Source organism: Linepithema humile, chromosome 6 (assembly GCF_040581485.1).
Source record: "Linepithema humile isolate Giens D197 chromosome 6, Lhum_UNIL_v1.0, whole genome shotgun sequence".
NCBI lineage: Eukaryota > Metazoa > Arthropoda > Insecta > Hymenoptera > Formicidae > Linepithema > Linepithema humile.
In genome coordinates this window covers 22,751,542-22,772,391 of record NC_090133.1, presented here as the reverse complement: position 1 = coordinate 22,772,391, position 20,850 = coordinate 22,751,542, and the positions used below count along the sequence as shown (strand labels likewise).

The 20,850-nt window shown below is 39.2% G+C and overlaps 2 protein-coding genes across 8 annotated transcripts in view; one reads left to right on the top strand and one right to left on the bottom strand.

Moving 5' to 3' along the window:
* Positions 1 to 20,850, bottom strand: part of vari (MAGUK p55 subfamily member vari) — a 126,100-nt gene that overhangs the window by 35,600 nt on the left and 69,650 nt on the right. The window lies entirely within an intron of this gene.
* LOC105672945 (A-type potassium channel modulatory protein DPP6) overlaps positions 1 to 20,850 on the top strand; it is a 57,080-nt gene that overhangs the window by 4,328 nt on the left and 31,902 nt on the right. Inside the window, exons 1-2 of one of the 7 annotated variants that reach the window (XM_012368226.2) lie at positions 15,472 to 17,830; positions 19,051 to 19,112. The exons of 4 other annotated variants lie outside the window; for them this stretch is intronic. The gene's annotated coding sequence lies outside the window, so the exon portion shown is untranslated. Of the gene's footprint in view, positions 1 to 15,471; positions 17,831 to 19,050; positions 19,113 to 20,850 lie in introns of those variants that run through there. 2 more of the 7 variants (XM_067356750.1, XM_012368224.2) reach the window with 2 other exon arrangements.

Here is a 20,850-nt window from a genome sequence, read left to right as displayed (position 1 = left end):
TTACGTTTTTCGTGAGCATGTCAAGCTTGGTGTAATGTCCTGTAATGTCCAATAACCACGTCATCGACACACATACGTACTTGATTAAACCAACCGATCCCCTCTGAATTATGGCTGCACCTTACGCTGGAAATTCCCGGCTAATCGAGTGACACGAGTTTTCAACTTCGATAACCGCATGCGGCTGACAAAGTTACTCTCGTATCGGACATCGAATCGGAATGTAGAATTTCGACACTGCCGCCATGCGCGCCATAATTTCTCTTGACGGCGCACTAATTTCCTTTAACAAAATCGTTTTCGCGAAATCGACCGTAATGTACGGGCAGTCATTTCCGGTCTATACATGTATTAATTTCCCGTCGTAAGCTTTCTGGGCTTTCAATTTTATATAATCATATTTGTCCACAGAGTGATGTGAAATTAAATTATTCATCTGATCTCGTTTCGGTATTATTTTGTGTTTGTCTTCCATCAACATAGATTTCTCTACAAAAGATAGAATTGCAGAGAATATTCACAGCAATGGCATTCCAAGTGACAAAAATATCTCGGTGCTAGGAAAGTTAATTCTGTACGGCAGAATCCTACATTCTCACGCAGGTAATGTTCCGAAACACTAAACGCAACGCACTCGTCTCAAATATAAACTCTGAGAAGAGAGTGTTAATTTTGATTTTGCGAATCAATAAACGATTGCACGATTCGGCTGTTACCTCTCTCGCGAAATAGGCCAATGGGTTAAATTAAAATTGGAGAAAGTTAGTAAGTGCGCGCAAATGCGCGAAGCGAAACAGAGAGAGAAAGAAAGAGAGAGAAACGGAAAATTCCACCTTCATCAACCATCGAGTGAATAGACCGAAGTTTTTCTTCTCCTAATTTTAAATTCTCCGTGGAATAGAGAATTCCTGCGAAGAAATCGCGGAGAATTAGAGCGCCATCCAGAAATACCTAACGACGCGCGCGTAGTCACCGCAAATATCGCGAACAATAAACTCGCGACCACGGAATTGAGTTTGAATGAGGAAATATGTGATTTGTTGGATTAAATTCTCTTGCTTTCAAGTCGAGAATCGATACAGCTTCTATATAATAGTGCTATATAAGATTTAGTATTATTTTTTTTTACTAAATTTATTACGCTTAAAAATGTTATTTTCGCAATAAAACTTTGTTTTGATAACCTAACATAACTTCGGCAGATTTCGATTTTTATTTCCGTATCCGATATAATTTCAGTGCGGAGAGAACACATTCCGATCTCGCGAACATCAGCGTTTTTTTTATTATTATTATCAGTGCAGTTTCCGTGTCCGATATCGGATGGAGTCAGGATTCCGGCAACAGCGCTATCGATAACAGAGGAAACGGATCTTCGAACAAAATAGAGATGCGTTAGAGGGTGAGAAAATGTTCAACCGTAAAGTCCGAATAAAGCGCGTCCTCTCGAAAATCATGAATGACGATTGTTCACGTCCGTACCATAGTTCGAAGCCCCGGAAAAGTTTCTGGAAGGTTCGGGAACTTTTCCGGGGCTTCGAATTATACGTCTTATTAATTAACGCGAAAGCGATCGACTGATTATCAATGATTTACTGCGAATCGTTGCGATACATTATTGGTCTTCTAAATCGGATATGTTTAATATCATGTTTATATTAATACTTTATTATTATCAGTCGTACTTTATGAAACAAATCTGTTTAACTGACGATAAAACGTCAATATATGGAGCTTCGTCTCGTCGAAGACTATTTTATCAAAAAGTAATTTATTAACGTTCGCTTATTCATCTAAATCATTGTTTGTGAGTTTTGGCAAATTACAACATGTTGCACCTTGACGCGTTGCGCTGATATTTTTTCACACGACAATCTCATTTTACTGGATTTCATAGTAATCCATTTTGTAAAACGGAATGACGGCTGTGCGAATCACAATTGTATATCGCGCGAGGCAATAAATCCGTATTTTGCATGTTAAGCTACGAGAGAATTTGTAAAGAAGAAATTAATATTTATTCCATTATCGCTGGAATATAAAATGACAGCTAGAAAAGCAACGCGGATGCCGTCGTCTCGATGACGCGATATTTTGTGCATCTATGTAACGTGCATCTATGTATTGTATGAATAATGCGAAAACTTCCATCTATCGAGCTTATCTCGGCTGCGATTCGTTTTGTGATTTGTAAAATGAAAATTAAAATTGCTTCTGTCATTCCCACGCGGACGCGCAAGCGGCAAAACACATCATACGCAATTTTGCAAAAAATCGAGCACCGCCCCGAGCTAGTGTTTCTCACTGGCGATCAAATAAATGTCTTTTGACCGCGGTTAACTAATTAATTGTATTAAGCCGCGCTAACAGGCGGATGGATGAAAAGAAAAACAACGTTTCGCATCGATAGTGTTTGTTCACTGTAAATAAAGTGAGTGAAAACCGGAAGATCACGCGAGCACGCATACCCAAGACGGATACTAAGTTCGTTCAAATAAGTCGAGTTTTCGCTTATATGGGAAACGAGCGTTTGCACTTTCCGTCGCGAAACGAAAATGATAAATTATTGCCGTTACTAGCGTTGCTTCTTTGACAGAATGCTGAGGGAACTGCCGGAAGTAAGGAAGGAGACGGACGAGCGAACGTAACTCTTGTCAAATTTATCATGTCAACAAGAAAATATTTCGCGACTCGATCTTATTTTTTTTATCATGACGTATGCTCCATCACTAACGACAAATGTATTCGTAAAATTGAATTAAATAAGCTTCCGCCGACTGTTTCAAATAACGTCCAATATTTATTCAAACAGTTGGTTTTCATTTTTCGTGTATCCACAGCGCATTTGTCAATTGCGCATCGTAGAACAACACTGACATGATGTAAAGCGAATCAGCGCGATTCTACATCCAAGTGCAAGAATTAATTACAACTGTGGCGTTCGTTAAGCATCCCGCCGCCACAACTTGTCCCCGGAGTGAACAAACTTATCCGATGGAATAGACTGGAAGTTTTCGATGTCGCGAGTGCTTTAAAATTTCGAGTGAAATTGCGCGTTCCTCGCCGAGATCCTAAAAACTCTGAAATCCAATTTTACGGGGGGGAAGAAAAAACAAAAGTGACGGCCAACAAAGCGTCGCCGATGTTGCGAAGGTGGCTTTGGTTGCGGCAGAATTTCGCGTTGAATGTAGGATACGCTCGGCAACGCTCGGCGGTAAATGAATTCTGTTGATGACACGACGGCTTCATCACATATACGTGTGGCCGAACAAGGAATTAATACCCCATCGTTTGCACGCAGCTTCAACGTGTTACTTGTAAACTCGAGTTGGCCGTCGCGCTCACCATCGCTTGATAATTCATCGAACTCCGCGTTGCAACATATTTGTAACAGAAAAAAAATTGGTAACACAGAGGAAAATAAAGAAATACGCAGATAAATTTGTCGTATAGCGAAGGATTTGAGAAGATAATATTGAAAGATAAAGCACTACGTCATCCATATATACGCGGGCATCCTTGGCAAGAAATTTCAGTTTACCACTGTCTACCCTCGAGCGAAATCGGTCCTTGCCGATACCGATCTTTGTTGACACGCTCGCGAAGCGACGATGCGCTCCAATGCCGGAAATCATTTTCTCTGCGAAATAGCGGCAATCTAGAAAGCAACCGCCCGGTGCCCGATCGATCCGCCCGGCAGTTTCATTCCAGCCATGGAAAGGATTCAGGATGTCCATTTCATATCCTGACAATCGCTTTTGCGCCGTCACGTGTGCGCCTATTTTTCCCGTCTGCAGTATCTTACGGCATCCCGAGAGATTATGAAATGCCGGCTTCTTTTCCATGCTTGGCCATGTAAGTTTCTGCCGTTTGCAGTGATGATTAAACAACGGCATTATATTCTGACGTTTAAAAGCTCACGCGAGATTAATTACCAGCATTTATAATTGCGAAGAGTGGAGGAGAAACTTCATAGTCGCAGTTCAGGCGAGCCTGCTATTATTGTGCGTCGGTAGAGTACAGCCGCAAACTGGCCGAAGCAACCGCAAATCCCATTACACATCTCTACCTCAGTGGTGTCCTTGCGTTCGTGTCGTTGTCTACTTATCTCGTTTAATATCTTCTCGAGAATGCTTAGCGCCCGTTTAATAGATCTAACAAGATTTTGGGCCGCGGAAGACGGATACTTTTATACGAGATCGACGTAATCTTGTTTGCTTCGATGTAACGATATTACTTATAGCCGAACCCCGGCTGAAGAACGATATAATTTGACGAGTTAGTATTAAATAATAGTGCGAACATAACCTGAATAGTTTGTTGCCACTCCCACTCGTTTTGTTCTCAAATTTTCGCAAAGTAGAATTAGCAACAAACAAAATTGCTCGGGACATGCGAAAGTGTTATATTGTGTTACTTAGTTCATTATTATAATCTCTTGCGCTGAAATGACAAAATGCGTAGCACGTCAATTGTTGTTTGTTTCCAAATGTAGGAATGACATGAGAATGACGTGACGTAGTACGTCGTCTGCTTAAAAATTTTTTAAATAATTTAAAGTAAAAGTTCGCTGCTTTAACTTGAAATAATTTCTATAAAAATTTCAGACGACCCCGCTGCTTCAGCCGAGTTGAGCACGCGCGCCTTATGAATTAATTGCCAGCGCAAAAGGCTAATAAGGGATTATTCGCCTTAGTATTAAAATATTTTATATAAATAATTTGTATTAAATTTATGAAATTTTTTATTCTACGAGAATAATAGAACATACGCGATTATTTTTCGGATAAAGAGTTGGAAACTCTTCCAAACTTCTCCAATTTCCGGATGCATTTCTTTCCGCTCTTTCTCTCTAATGTTTTCTTCTTCGTTCCTGATTTTCTCTCGAGAACGTATCAAGACAAGGCAGAAAGATAAGGCACGTAACCGTTAATTTTCGGAAAATACACGCCCACAGGCGACAATAGAGTCAGAGAAATTTAGCATATCGCCAATTTGCCCTATAGAAATCAGATATCCATTATTACTATTCAACGGTAACTTTGATTCATTCCAGCCTGCAGAAAATGATGAAATAATATATTGGGTTATATAATAAGTAATTGCGAATTTTTAAAATAAACCTGTCTACTTTCTTTTGTCGGAAAAAGTGCAAGTATACTATTGCAATATCACCGGTAAAAAAATCTGATATTTTTTGAACTTTCTTCGACAAAAATAATCTGACAGGAAAATGGTTAATTAAAATGTAATCTAAATATTCGTTTGTCAAAGTTGTAATCAAGTTCCTGTATCATAATTTTTGCGTAAAAGCGTGTTGCTTAAAAACATTATGATTTATTGAAAAATACAAAATTACTTATTACACAATCCAATATTTTAATATATTGAAATTTGGTGACAATCACTGAATTTGTTATGTATCATTTGATCTTTTGTAATAAACTGAAAGTTGAAAGAATATAAAATGAGTAAGTTTTGCAATAATTTTACGTTGAATAGAAAGAAATATTTACATCATATATGATACACAAATAATAATTATTAATTAAATAACATTAACTTCAATTTCCTAAATCAAAATTACTCTGAAATATTATTAAATCGATCCTTCGTTGCATTACGTGTAAACTTAGCGTGAGACACGGCTGTGTCTCTTGATTACTTTATCTTACGCCATCGTCTGAATACATGAAGCGACGTTGCAAAGCGACGCTCCGAGAATCCTATTTTGATTACCTTCCCTTCAACATGTGCAACTCGTTCTACATGTTAGTTTCTCATCATGTACGGTTCATTTTTCCGCTCACGTTGTTAAAATATGATAACATTAGCCGCTGTTTAGCGTCACGTGAGTTTGTCCAAACAACGGGCGGAGTCAAAGGACAAAATCTCGAGCACATTATTCCGGATTAATTTGGAGCGATTAACATTCATGACGCGAATTAGCCGGTTGTATTGCCATGTATTCGCGGACAGACCATGTCGAGACCTGTGCAGACTTGCTCCCGACAATGCTTCCGAATAATTAGTAGTCCGCCCATTTAAGCGGCGTCGCAGAGCGACAGGAGCGCAAGAGAAACGACGTGGTTGGGATGACGTGGTAGAAACGAGAGTTCGGAGCTTGTACTTGCACACACATCTATCGCTAATTCGATATTTCCCTTAATCCCGAAGTTTCGAGGCGCCTGCACCGTACTAGATGCGGGCCGTATGAAAACCACCGCTGCCGCCGCCGTCATTCGGCAACATTTCACTCCGGGCTTTGGCCTTCGGGATTTTCCTCGAATTGTTCTACATGAACGTCACATCCCTTCTATACAGATACATATGCATCGTGGATTAGTCAGTGAAGTCAGTTGGCACGGACGCGGCGGTATCGATCGCACGCGTGGTGCTGGCTGCGTTACAATATTGCGGCGGATTATGTTCCCTGACACGATTGAATCGTACACTTTTCAAGAGAGATCAAAATTAGAATCAGTAAGAGCGTAAAAAAGTTAAAAACTAAAAAAACCATAAGCCCTCGAGGCATATTCTACTACGGGAGCGGATAATAAAATTATTCCGAAGCGTTATTTTACGCGGAGTAGCGTCTCGTCTGAAATACAAAGTCGTTTTGCTATTTAATGCATTCTTATAAAGGCGTTATTGTCTCGAAATCGCTGGGGACAAATCGTTTCGAAAGAAATCTCAATCCAACTGACTTGTCAAGATGTAGGGAGGAAAATGTATTCATGCGCGACAATTCTTGATGCGGAGTTGCGATGAATCCCGAAGTGAATTCTTCAACGGGTTTCCGCGGGCGATATTAGCATACAGCCTGGCCTCTTACGAGATTGGTTGGGGCAGTGGCGGCGCGATGGTTAAAAACACCTTTTCAGCCCGAAACAGAGCGCGGTAAGAGAGGCCTCCATCTGCGAACATTCATCCCTTTCAAGGGCTTTTCGATGCATGCAGAAACAGGGAGCTCCTATAGAAGGAAAGAATTTTGCGTAACGAGAGAGCACAGGGATTTAACTTGACCCGAAAAAGTGGCGTTAATATTTGCATCATTTTTCTGAAACTAGGCTCGACTGCTCCTGTCTTTTTTTTTTTGCTGAAAACGTCAGGTGAAAACTAGATGCAAAAAACATTTCGCTACATTTGTACTTGTATTGTTTACCGAGAAACGCGGCAAAACATCCATTCAGACAAATATATGTATAACTATTGATAGCGCGATTTTCTGTAATTAAATATACGAATAAATTTTGATGGTCTTTAGCGAAAAACAAGGCGCTTTCTATCGTTTTTTATCTAATTCATATTTGCACCATTTTTTTATTATCGTCAGATTGCCAATATCGGTGTTTCCACGATACACACACACATGCACCATCTGGCACTTTTAAGCGCCAAAATAAATAACCGAAATAGCCTAAATAAAAATCTAAAGCGTCGACAATTACATTTCTGTTAATCCAATTTAGTCAGAAATGTTTGTAGCCTTTTCAATGCGAACAATTTGGGCATTTGTAACGACACTTTGCACCAACATTTATACAATCTGCACCAACATTTTTTCATGCCGCTCTCTCGTTGTTCATTCCTTGCGATGAAAAATGGGATTGCACTTGCAGCGAGAAACTACATTTGCGCATTATGAAATTCGGACCACCGCCCAAAATCTCCCACCCAAACAAATGGCGTTCAGCAAAATTAACGGCAAACATTTTGTGCATGCAGAGATATTTCTCGTGTCGAAACAGCATTCGCCCAAACACAAAAATATCCAATACTCGCAATTTTCGATGCCACGATAAAATACCTCTCGACGGAGAGAATGTTGGCACCTGTGGCATTCGCCGATAACATTTGAACATATGATAAATTTATTAAATTCACGCAAAGTCTTTTTTATTTTGAATTATTTTTAGATTTATTGGAAAAAACTGCACTAGAGTTTTACTAAACAAAATGTGACTAAAAAAAGCATAAATTCAGTAATTATTCAGTGATCAACTAGTTGATTCTTTCGCGCATTTAAATGAAGAGATTAATCGTATGATTCTTGAAGAATAAAAAAATATTACAAATATTACAAAATAAAAACAAAGTAAAAAGACTTTTTAAAAGGATTAATTTTGGAACTTATTCGCACATTCCTCATTTGAATACGAGTCGACATGGCCCATGACACATGACGCCGTCCTTTTCCACATTATTCTCTTTCGCGCCAACGCCTGGCTCGGGTAACGACGTGTAGACTAGTCAGCTAACTACAGTTCCGTCACCAAACTTCGCGCTAACCAGAAGTGGCGATTGCGACACGTACAATACCGCGGGTCATTGAATTTCTTCGTTGTTTTTCTTTTCAGAGCACGCAATATGAATTTTCTCGTCACGAAAGAAAAAAACGTTATAGTCTCATCGAGATTGTCGATAGCGCAAAATTGATAGCTCTTAGTGCGCGCTGGTATGTCTGATAAACCGATAATCTGATAATCAATTTAGTTGTAATAAGCGGCTACGTAAGGAAAGTAACAGTACTAAGAATCTCCTTTGATACTTTGCGCACTGAATAAACCTGCCAGCACCTTATTCTAGTTGGCTCCAACTGCGCCTGAGAAACTTTAGTTAGCAAAATACGCCCACGGCTAAGTCATTACCAGCGCACGTTAGTGGGGAGAAACAATTAAGTTACTGTATTCGGCCACCGAGCTCGACTATCATGGGTTTATATTGTCGGCTCCTCTCGTTTTCCGTCTCATCATCAATAGCTACCTGATTAAAAAGCTTCAAGTAGCGTAATGCAAACACGGGAAATCCTATTTCGTGTAACTTTGCTTCTATCCGAATTTCCATGCGCAAGTACCTGTTTTATTTGACGGATAGTGCAAAATGTGATTCTATTAAAACCTGCACAACTGTCCCCGTTACTCGTCGATTATTCATCTAGTTTCAACAATCATTATCTCTTTTTATCATTTCGCGAAATTGTCCACATTTCTGTATGCCTTTTAACGACTGTCGAAGTTTCGTCGCTGCAATAAAGGGACTACCGAGTTGACTTCTCTGCCGCTGACATCTGCAGGCGAGCTTTAATAAGTTTTACACTCTCCGCGTTTGCGGAGCATTTGCATAAATAACAGTGCGAATATAAAGCCAAGTTTTCGAGTGCGCGCACTTCTTACGTTAATCTTTAACTGCAGACGCAGTCGTAAAGAGCTAGCTTTAGCCCTTTCCATGCCAGCGATGATATATGGCGTTATAAACTTCAAAATTTCTTACTGAAATGTATACATTTTGATGTGTATTTATACAAATACAATTGCAATATATCTTTTATACATCGTTTCCGTAATTCATGCAGAAAAATGCCTAACTGGATCTGTTAAATATAAATAAGCGTAAAGTCGTAATCACAGATTTAGCGCGAATAAATGATTTTGCTGTTAACTAATCCAAGTTAAGTTAATTTCAAAAGTAATTACATGAAAGACTGAAATAGGTCGTTCTGTTCTTGGTCAGCTGCCTTCGTGGAAGGACTCGCTTATGGCATGTCCGGCACGCGTTGTCCGTACTATCTACAGCTACGGTGAAAATCGCATGTTATACGTAGGCGATAACCGCGCGTTTGCGCAACATAAACGAGGTGCAAGCGATATCGTGTGAGCGATGGCAAATCGTTGGAATGAGCGTGGCATCCAATATTACCTCACATATTTAGAGAGAGAACGGATGTGGCCGCCTCCGGGATTCCGTGTGAGCTTTCGGCAAACAAACCCCGATCGATCCTTTCGGAATCCTCATCTCCGGTTCGCGTTAAATTCACGATGAATTGAAACCTTCGATCATGAAAAGGATGCCCGGTGTATAGGCATCGAGAAGTGTGTCGCGGTACACAGTGAAGGCCAATTGCAACGTTAGTCGATAATGCCGAAAGCTACTCGGGCTTCCATTAATACAGGAACTCATTAATCTCTCGCTTAAAGCTAACCGCCGCGTTTTTAGCTCAGGTCAGAACTTTTTTCCGACTCGCGTCATTGGAAATAGCATTGATTCGAATAAAAATGGCAAAAAAAGACGTATGTCAGATAGCGCGCGCGCGCGCGCGCGGAGATAAAAATGTAAACACAATTTATATCGCTTTTAAAAAATTTTCGTGTTCCAAAAATATCCAAAGACGCAATTATAATCCGCAGAGAAACAGCCGCGACGGGATATTGCATTCACACTTGTGAATAGTTAAATAGGATTTGCAAGAGTGCTGGACGCGGCGCAGCGGTCGTTTGCTTTTGCAAGGCGCGAGAAGATCCTCATGCCCGGTTCACGCTGCAGATGCAAATGCACATTATTCGCTTACTTACACTTCCATTCTCGGTGGATACGTGACTCGCGCAAGTCCGTGTCTATGCGTTAATGTAGAAAGCTTGCCGCATTTCCCACCCGCATCGCCTTACGTACCTACCTGCTGATGCGCCAGTGTGTGCGCGCGCCAAAACAGTAACGTTAACCGACGGAGAATTCTCTGTACTCGACGACGTACTCTCCGATTCTATTAATCGCGTTTCTCATGCACGCATTTCGATTAAATCCATGGGGCAAACTCCACGCGATCGACCGCTTGCGGCCGACAATATTATGCGGGCTTGTAGCAAGAAGAGAGATTCCGTAAGCCGATTAGTTAACAGATGCGGAGTGAATCTTGAGTAATTCATTATGTGCTTTTCCGTTTTCGATAGAAATAAAATCGTCGGTAAACGCGCCGCTCCGCAACGACTATAAAAATCGATGTCTGGAAGTGCGCCACAAATAAAATTCGTCCACTACGCTGACCTTTTCCGCGCCTTCTCTTCGCTTTCGACCTTTGCAGACCGAACTGCGATTAACCATAATTCTATCTGGACATCGAGTGCTTTTAAAAACCTAATAGAAATTAATTTAAAATCCTCAGAAAGCACAATCGTACGACAGCACGAAATTCACACATACAGTTTTAACTATATTGACAACCAGATGTTTTAAATGCGAGAATCAAATTCTTATACGTTGGGATTTTAATACGCGATTTTTATAGTAACGTGTGTTAAATATACTTGTTAAAAAAATAAAGTAAGAAATTTTTCAAACGATAATCGGCGAGGACCGATAAGTTTGATAGAGTGCAAGCGTATCGCGTGGGAATGGGAGTGGAAGACGCGAATGAACAGTATCGAAGGAACGAAGCAAATAGACTCAGAAAGCCGTTAAAGAAAGGCGAGAAGCTCGGCGCGGAAATAACACCCCTCATTATTCTGCCCCCGAGTACAATATTATATTTTTACGTTGAAATATAGTAGTGGCAGTCGCAATTTTGCACGCTCTGCTTTCTTCATTGTCAGTCGTGTGTTCTTATCGTTAAAGGAAAACCGCCTACACCGGTGAGAAGTATATATATATATGCCAACTTGTAATTAAAAAAAAAAGTAAAATTACATCATGACATTATGTGAGAAAATAAAAAAACAATCACGGATTTAGTCTTGTCTGACTATGTTCGGACATTTTCACTTGTCGCTCCGCTGGGAATGCCGCTTCGTTCGCCGGCGATCCATCTCTCTTCGACAGCATTCGCCAATTTCCTAAACAATCTGAGAAACAGATAACGATTCACCTACGACATTAAGAAAAAACCAAAAACCACGGATATCGAATACTTTTTTATTCGAAATAGATATTTGCTTTCAAATATGAAACACCTGTCAATGTCGTTACGTGATCACCGGTGAATCCGTCCTGTTAAACAATTCCCTCAATTTTCCTTTCCCCTGATTATTTCCTATCAAACTAAGACAGGCATGAAATTAAGGCCAAAGCGTCTATTTACTTTGTTTTAATTTTGTAATGTCTTTTGCACTCCAATGTGCCCGCTTTTGGTTCACAGCCATCGTTTTGAAATAAGAAATTTAATCTAGGACAATACAGGTGCGCGCTACGCGCGCGCACTTATTATGGTAATTTAATAATTATGAAATGTAAATATTTTAATACAATTTTTTTTAATTTTAAATAACCATCAAAATAACCTTCGCTTTCAAAGTATCAAACTGTCAGAATAATCGCGATAACCAATCAGCGTCGCGGAAAAGCGTCAACAATACTTTCGATACATTCGAGTATCGATCTTTCATGCCTTTTTTAGGAGTGGATTTTTATTTGTAATTGTTGAAATTTTATTTTCTATCGTTAAAAGTGAGATTAACGTCAAAAGATTATTAATCGATCGGATTTGAAGTCGCAATAAATATCGATTGCTCAAAGAATTCTACGCGTCTCTCTCGCAGTATCACCGGCAGTTTCGACAAGCCGAAACGACTTACCGAAGAGTCGTTATGCGATACGAAACGAATCACGTCGCATAATCCACGCTCGTCATTAAAGCAGATAATATAACCGACGTAGTTTGTGCGGGATACATTAACGGACACCACACTGAATTATTCCCGTTAGTACCCGTATAATACCCATTTTATTAGCACTTGTCTCTCCTCTCTCATCTATTCGTCTCGATCGGTTGTGCCAAATCCGTTTTTTTCATAAAGTTGCAAAAATCCGCAATTACCAAGAGAAAAGCACTAACAAACCTATCGTGCGATCGTGGACGAAGTTGATTGCGCGGCTCCGCTCGAGAAGGGACTCGCTGAAACATATTTCGAAACAATTTCGAAATTACGCGACCGGCGAAGATAGAGAAAAAGAGAGAAATCATGTGTAATCATTTGCGTTTTAACTGTCACGAGTAACATAAATTTAGGAGATATGTCCGAGACGGAACGGTTAAAAAATAAACGCGTCTTCATTAGCATTTATATAGGCAGAGTTATATAAAGAACAAAACGTACGCGCAGACGTTACGGGTAATTAACACAATGAAATTTCTTCAGAGAAGCAAAAAAGTTATTTTGTACCCGGAAATTATTAAAAATGCATGCGATAAATCGCGTGACAAAAGTTGCAGCTCATCAAACACAGAATTAACATGATATTCGAAATTAACACTGTCGTTGTGCGCGAAACGACCATTTAATTAGCATTTTATACACAAAGCCGACGGTGGCGCAAGTAGTTTTTCGAAATTATTCGTCTGAATATTACGATGTAATTAGTGTGGCGGCATATCCGGTGCGGTCACGCGCGTAATCAGAGTGGTTATGTCTGCTCACGTTGTGCTATAATTGTTTTACATCGGTCGGTGGCCGGGTTGCCCAATAAGCATAAATGCAAAATTTACCGCGAGGTTTGACAATAACGTGCATGACAATAGCGTAATTAATATTCACCGTTAAAAATTTAAGTGTTAGATTATTTTTCATCAAACATTATGAATATATTGGAACTAAAGTGCGATTAATGGAAAATTCGCAGATTGCAGAATATACGATAAATTCTCAATGAATTTAATAATAAATAAATGTGTCAATTACACTCCTCAATTTCGGCCACCACAAATATGACAGAGCGCGTTTATTCACTGAAACATTTTAATTGTACGACATTTGCATACTGAATGTCAAATTTGAGTCGTTAGCGACTTGGATAGAAGTTGGAAAAAATTCAGCCTGGCCTGAAGCATCAGGGAAGTCGGCTTGGTGAAGTCAAGAGTGCGAAATGTTCGGCATTTGGAATGAAGCACGAAGCAGAACGGGAGAAAGAGATGGCTTTTAGTTCGGCTAAAAGGGTGAAACTTCGTGAAGGGGCTCGCCTGAATTTCGAACTCACGCTTGGTCGACGAAATGGAGAGGATGAGCAATTGAATATTTTACGTGAAGGGATGAAGAAGAGGAGGAAGAAGAATAAGGTAAAGGTTACAGGAGTCGAGCCTTCATCACAATTGGCTTAGGTTCTCATTCCGTTCAATCTTCGTCATTTGCATATCGAGATTTCCGTGCGTTCTGACGTCACCATCATCAAACCATTTAAATACAGAAAGCGATACATGCAAATTCTTCAATTTTATCAGTAAAGGAATTATATCTTGCGAATGGAATACCTTGCTAATATTAAACGAAATAAAAATAATTATTATTCGCTTATCCATGGCTGATTTTATATCTTCAGTGAGAGTTTTGTTAAAATAAATTAAATGCTAAAACTCGGATTTTTTCAAACTCGGATTGAAAGAAATCGATGGAGAAGCGTTTAAAGAAATTCAGACTACATACAGCAGAAAGGATCGTAATCAGGAGAAAAAAAATGTTTTTCCTGGGATCATGTGAGCTCGTTCCCAAATTGAAGATTAGACAGAATGTTGCAATAAGTAATTAAATATGTCAAGGAGAAGAAAAAGGGGAAGAAAAAAAGAGAGGATGCTGTTTCTCGATCGATTCTCTCGAGCACGCACATCTCGAGAGCTCCTTCTTGGAATACAGAAGGGATAAGGAAGGTAAATCCGACTTCGGAACGACACTCTTCGAAGGCGAGGATTAGAGCTGACGTCATGTGGCAAGAGCAAAGCCGATCCTCGAGATGTCTTGAAATTATCTCGAGAGTACATTCGTCGCTCGGCAGTTAGTCTATATCGGATGCTACATCGGAAGATGTTGCGACGTGAGGACTTTTTACCTCGATACATGTCGTCTGTACCCGCGCGATATGCTCCGCATCTCTCAGCACTTTCGCGTTATTCTGGAAAGTTGCTGCTTGAGGATCGCAATCGATTACTTTGCGAGATATCTCGGAAGTATATTCTTTGATGTGTGTTTTCGAAAAATAAATTTTATTTTTATTAAATGTTAAGTTCTAGACTTTTAGTTTTATTCGAAAAATCAAAAACCACAAGGAAAGCGCTGCCAGATAAAATTTTAAACTTCTCCTTTTTGGCGATATATCATTATAATATATCATTCATATTGGCAATCGACAAGTTTGAACCATCGGTTAAAGTTAATAGTCTGACGATAAAATGATTAATATTCGACTAATAGTGAATATCGAAATACCGTATTGTGAGTAATATTGTGCTGTGATGGATTGGGCGTGGCGTTTTCGTGTTTCGATAATATATGATTCCATTAGTTTCTAAGAATAATTAATATTCGCCGGAACGAATAGCGCCGGGTAATTCTTGGTTGCTGTGTAGTTGTTTCAATTTTTAATTAACAGCCAGACGATTAACGGGAAAAATGCGCGGCGTCCATTGTTCTACGCGCATAAAATTTTGCATTACATCGTACTAAGCCGAGAGTGAATTTCCGATGGAGTGCATTAATATGCTAATAATCTCATTAAGGGCACAAACACTTTCTGCCATCGTATCTCCGTATCGAATTAGCTAATTAGCCGCATTAGTCGGGATGAAAAGTCAACGATCGTTATCGAACTGGCGATCAGTTAATTTGGTTTAACGCTGGACTGGCTCCAATAGCTAGTGGTGTTACTACTCAGAGTCATACAGATAATCGTAACGATGGTTACGTAGCGGTAGCGGTTTGCGATAGGCAATAAAGATCTCAGCACCATAAAATCGTATTCGAAGCCGGTAACATAAAATGAACGTCGGTATGACACTCGCTACACTATTCATAGCGCGAGTTTCATACTTCGCAGTGAGAGCGTGAAACGTATTTTACACATAATCGAGCAGTATCGCATAAACATCACAATAAACACTCATTTTGCGAGAACACTTTTTACCGGTAGTACGCGGCCAAATGGACGAGAACGCACGGCAAGTAGATCCTGACGCGAGAGAGAAAGAGAGAGAGAGAGCTGAGGCAAGCTCGGTTACCATGGGAACGACAAGCCTCACCTGGAAGATTGTAATTTCGTGGTGTATCGCGCCGGAGAGTCGAGACATCGATCTTTAATCTTACGCGACCTTATTGTCCTACGATTGACCGTTATTCCGCGTTTGAAAGGTACGAGCGGGCCATTCAGTATTGTCATCCGCACTCCTCGAGAATGCGATGCTTTCGTTTCACGATCAATCCACCACTTCAGTGCGCAATGCCATTCAAAGTACGCTTGGAACTCGGATTACTCATAGGATTCATCTATAAAGACTAGAATGTGCGCGAAAAAAAGCTTAAACAAAAATCTCGAAATACTTCTCATGCTTTCGACTAAATAATATTGCAAATAATATTTCATTACTTTTGACCACGAGAGACAATTCGCGTATCTACAAGAGAATTCGATTTCACGTGTCATTTGAGCTGTGATACCGACGCGGTTACACGTGTTGCGGCGGAAGATTGATGTCGGCGTCAATTTCGAGAATGAAATAACATCGGGCAACTGCACGCGCCCATCTATTTTGAAGAGTCGCTCGCGAGTTCCTCAGGAGTTCAAAATACCTTGTTTTCCGCAACCGGATTTACTCGAAAATAAATTTTTGATTTCTTTAACATGATATTATTCAAAGATAACATAAAATCAATTAGTTTTACAAAATTTATGCAGAAAGACAATTTGTTACTTTGCACCATACAAAGATTTTTTGTGCAATAAATCCATTAGTTGCGGAAATCATTATAAAAAGAATAATGTGAAAAGTGTATTTTTGAGATAAATCATGAAACAGATTCCGATTTAATAGCACTTTTTTTTAACGTGATATGGTTAATGCACGCGACGTTTGTTTTTAACTGAAAAGTATTATTTATGGCTTCTCATTTTCAGCTCACAAACTAACTTTTCCGTAAGTTATATTATCCTCATTGCGGTCTTCCTGCAAAGTTTTATTTTGACTTTCTTCTTATTTCTATCGTTCTGGAATTTCGAGAAATGGTCAAGACTCGAAAGAGAGGCTGGATGTGACCTGACAATCTCGGACAAAAGCGATTAAAAGTGTCGGTAAAATCGTCGCTAATTCTCTCTTCCGTACAAGATAATTGCAAAGCTTATCGATGCCATTCGATAATAAACGTTAACCTTTAGAATGCTATTGAAAGGGTTAAATTACCCTTTTTATCGCTCTTCCGTCTTTTAAGTTTTGTGGCGTTGAACGGAGAACAGAAAGAACAGGAAGATACACAAGTACCACACAAATGAGAAAAACGACACTGCATTTTTGATGAAGAAAAGCAATGGGATTTACTGTCGCGTATATTTTTTCCAATATCACTTGTAGTTATGTTCGCCGTTAAACATGCATGAAACGACACTTGTAAATCCAAGTTAAAAATCCGCGCATTGCGAAATAAACGTATAATGGCCTTCTCGGAATCGCGAATCATGAATTTGACGCGCCACAAAAGCACATTGCCTTCGGTTATTTTCCTACCAATCGTATTTTCTAAAGCACTCTTTGCTGCAATGCTCGGCTCACTTCTTTACTCTCTTTCTTTCCGATGCTTCTCAAAGTTATTCAATAGTTGATTTTTTGCCAGATATTATCGAATATGACTATAGCCACAAAGAATCGGTTGCACATTTGATCGAAAATTTAAATTCTAATTTCGATTAAAAATATTAAGTCAAAACGCTCTTATTTAACATTCTCGTTTAAAAGTATATTTGGCTCCTCTTCATTTTTTTTCATTTGGACATTTTCCAAATTTCCGTTCTTTTCGTGTTTCTGAAATAAAGACAGATCTAGAGAAAGAAAGGAGAGAAGAGAGAGAGAGAGAGAGAACACGAAAAAGAGGGAAGCGGGATAAGCGTAAGAAACGAAGCGACCGAAATTGCAGCGGAGAGGGGAACGTAGGGAGAGGGAACGGAAAATGAGACAGAGCACGAGTATTTACTTAGTCGCGAACCCGAAGCCACTAGAAGCTCCGCTCTAAAAAACGAAAAATAAAGAACGAATGAAACGAACGCTCTTCTATTTGCGTCGTGAAAATCGTGCACCGTCCTTCCCACGAACGTAAGTTTCACTTTCGGGATGCTCGCTGAAGAAATGATTTTATAATAAGATAACGTAGTGTGTTGTGATTACTGTATAAAATTTCTTGACTAATATAGAATTCTAGAAAAAAACATTTGAAGACGAATTTTAGTGAATATGGTTTTAACATAAATTGTGAAGTTCCGCTAAAATTGAATCTTAATAGCTTTTATAATTCTTTCTCGATGCAAGAAAATTATGATAATAGAAAATAAAACAATGTAAAAAGCCATTCTTCAAAACAATGTAAAAAGCCGAATAACGTTGATAAACATAACAGAATCAGTAATAATAATGGTGACATGTTATTAATACGGCAGTGACAAGTGAATAAAAATATTAATAAATATTGGTATATAAATTGATACATAAAATTTTCTCTCTTAGTAATAAAATTGCGCGACACTGATATAAATGAAGCGATTTTGCAAATATGTAATATATCGTTAAAATAAGATCAAACGTCACAAATTAATAGAATTATAAATAAGCAAGCATATAAATTACTATTTCATCATAAATTTAATCATGGTGTGAGCATGCATTAAAGCCGGTTTATGTGGGATATTATAAATTACCTTCTCGCGATATATAATCTCACGAGAGCATAGCTCGCCGCAGCAGCCATTTCCGGGTGGCTTTAAGCCGATAAAAGTGGCAATATGAACGGGAAATGTAACAGTAATGAATTCGTCGGACCCACGCGACTCCTTCCGTCCGGTCAAGTTTTGCAAAAAAGCCAGGATGATGCTACTCGCATCGATTCCTGCGTGCTCGACCATAAAGAATTTCAATGCAGTCGCAGCTGCGACAGTTGGCCAATGCTACGCGAACCGGGCATCGCGTTTTAGAGCGACTGTTTTTACTGCACTATTCGCCGAAGCATCTTATTGGAGGGACTGGATTTCAGTCTGTTATGGATATTCAAAGTACAAGTATCATGTATTTCGATGGTTAAATAAATTTTTACTCCGTTTCTCTTATCGCAGCTTTATAGCGTACGTCGAAGTTGAATACGTTGAGATTCCATAAAGTGAGATACTTCCGAACGCGGTTACTTAGCGATTCTCGTACAAGTGAATACATTTACAAGTTTGCGAGTCCGTGGAGTCCGTCAGTTGGTGCTCTAATACAATCTATAATTTGTTCGTACGCTGCGACAGTTGAAAGGAAAGTTCCTACTTTGTGTTTATTTTCAGTCACGATGTTTCTGAATGTCAAATGTTTTATCGCCACTGTCAGCTACGACGCTAAAATGCAGGTGATAATTTTCCCACATATTTTATAGTAGTGTATAGTAAGTAATACATAAAGTGTATTTCTACGCGATCCACTATTATCCGAGTATTCGTTGAAACGGCCTATGCCTTGGACATCATCTGCTTTAATAATATAAGATTGCGATCTCGGAACGAGCGTTTCCACTTTTCCACGATACGATTGTGATTTCACGAGACGAATTTTTCTCGAGATAACCGCGAACAAATTTATCCGTCGCGACGCGGTGCTATTTTTAAACGCTACGGGAATTATTTTTCGCATTTCACACGTGTAGCTTGCCGCGGCATACTCAAAATTTTCGTTGCCGTTCTCATACTATTCTGATCCGTCTAGAAGTGGGCCATGCGAATCGCCCCAGCCATAGTTAGCCCGTCTGTGGTCGCTTTGGTGGCTCGTTGTTTTCAATTAGCGTGCTTAAAGCTCTTCAACACAAAGTCACTTCAAGTTTAAATAGCATCTGAGAGCCGCCATAGGCATGACGGAAGTATGCAAACGAGTTTGCAGCATGACAGAGAGCTCGAAATGTCTCGATGTTTGTCTGACGTGAAACTGGATTATTTCCAATCAATTTATTATTGATTATAATATATTTTAAGTACGATGTGTGTACAGCGTAGTGTAAAAACTTTGAAAATTTTATCACACACCGAAGCAAAGTGCCGAGTCTATCTCCTAATTTGTTCACGAATTGCATTGACCCGAAATCCCGTAAGAATGTTGTAGACACTCTGTGTTGCTACGCTATTATTCCATTCTGTGATCCAAATAATGCAATATTTTACGTTCAGTTTTGAATAATTTGACTAAGCAGAGATAGTGCCGCGAAAACTCGTAAACTCGCTGCAATACATTTTGATAAGAATAGATGAGTATTATTAGTGGAGTCCAAGCACGTGACGACGAATGTGATCTGAGTTATTAATATCCGCTTCGAGATCCGCTTAATCGCTTTTCACGAAGATAAACATCGCTCGAGCCACGTTTTAATGAATAATAAATATGTATCGATCGGTGTCGCCGGATTTAACCGTGAATCGTTGCAGCGAGCTTGTGACAATTTTATACATTAGTCCTCGACACACACCATTCAATTATCTTTTAACTCTCTTCTGGGAATTTTGAGTAAATGAGTTGTAAAGTTAAGCAATAGTGTGACGTATATGTGATTTTATAATAACAAAAAAAAGGTTATAAGAACCGCAATATATAATTTACTACAAAAGGCCTAAACACTGAGTTGAAATAATTCTGTAGCATTATTCTGTATTGATTTGTAATCAATTTTTGCGCCCCGATACTTTGGTTCTTATAGCATTTTTTATTAAAGTTAAGTAATATTGAATGATTAATAAATTTTCAATATCTCAGTAATAAAAAAACCAAGAAAATCAGACGTTACATATAAACTATCTATTAATTTTGGATAAAATTCTTCATATAACAAAACAATGATGCAATTAATAATAAATCTTCGATATCTCAATAATCGAAAAAATCCTAGCAAATATGACGTTCTAATTAGCCGTTAGTGTATCGCTGCTAAAATGATTGATGAAAAAAATCGCTTCGAGTTCTTATCACGGGAAACGAGGCATCAAATTATAATTCCCCGCAGAAATCGCTGACACGTAATCGTGACGGATGACGAGCCTTCGGGGGGGGGATCAGGATTGCATGGCAGATAGACGACAGGGTGTGGTGTCGAAGGGAAACTCCTT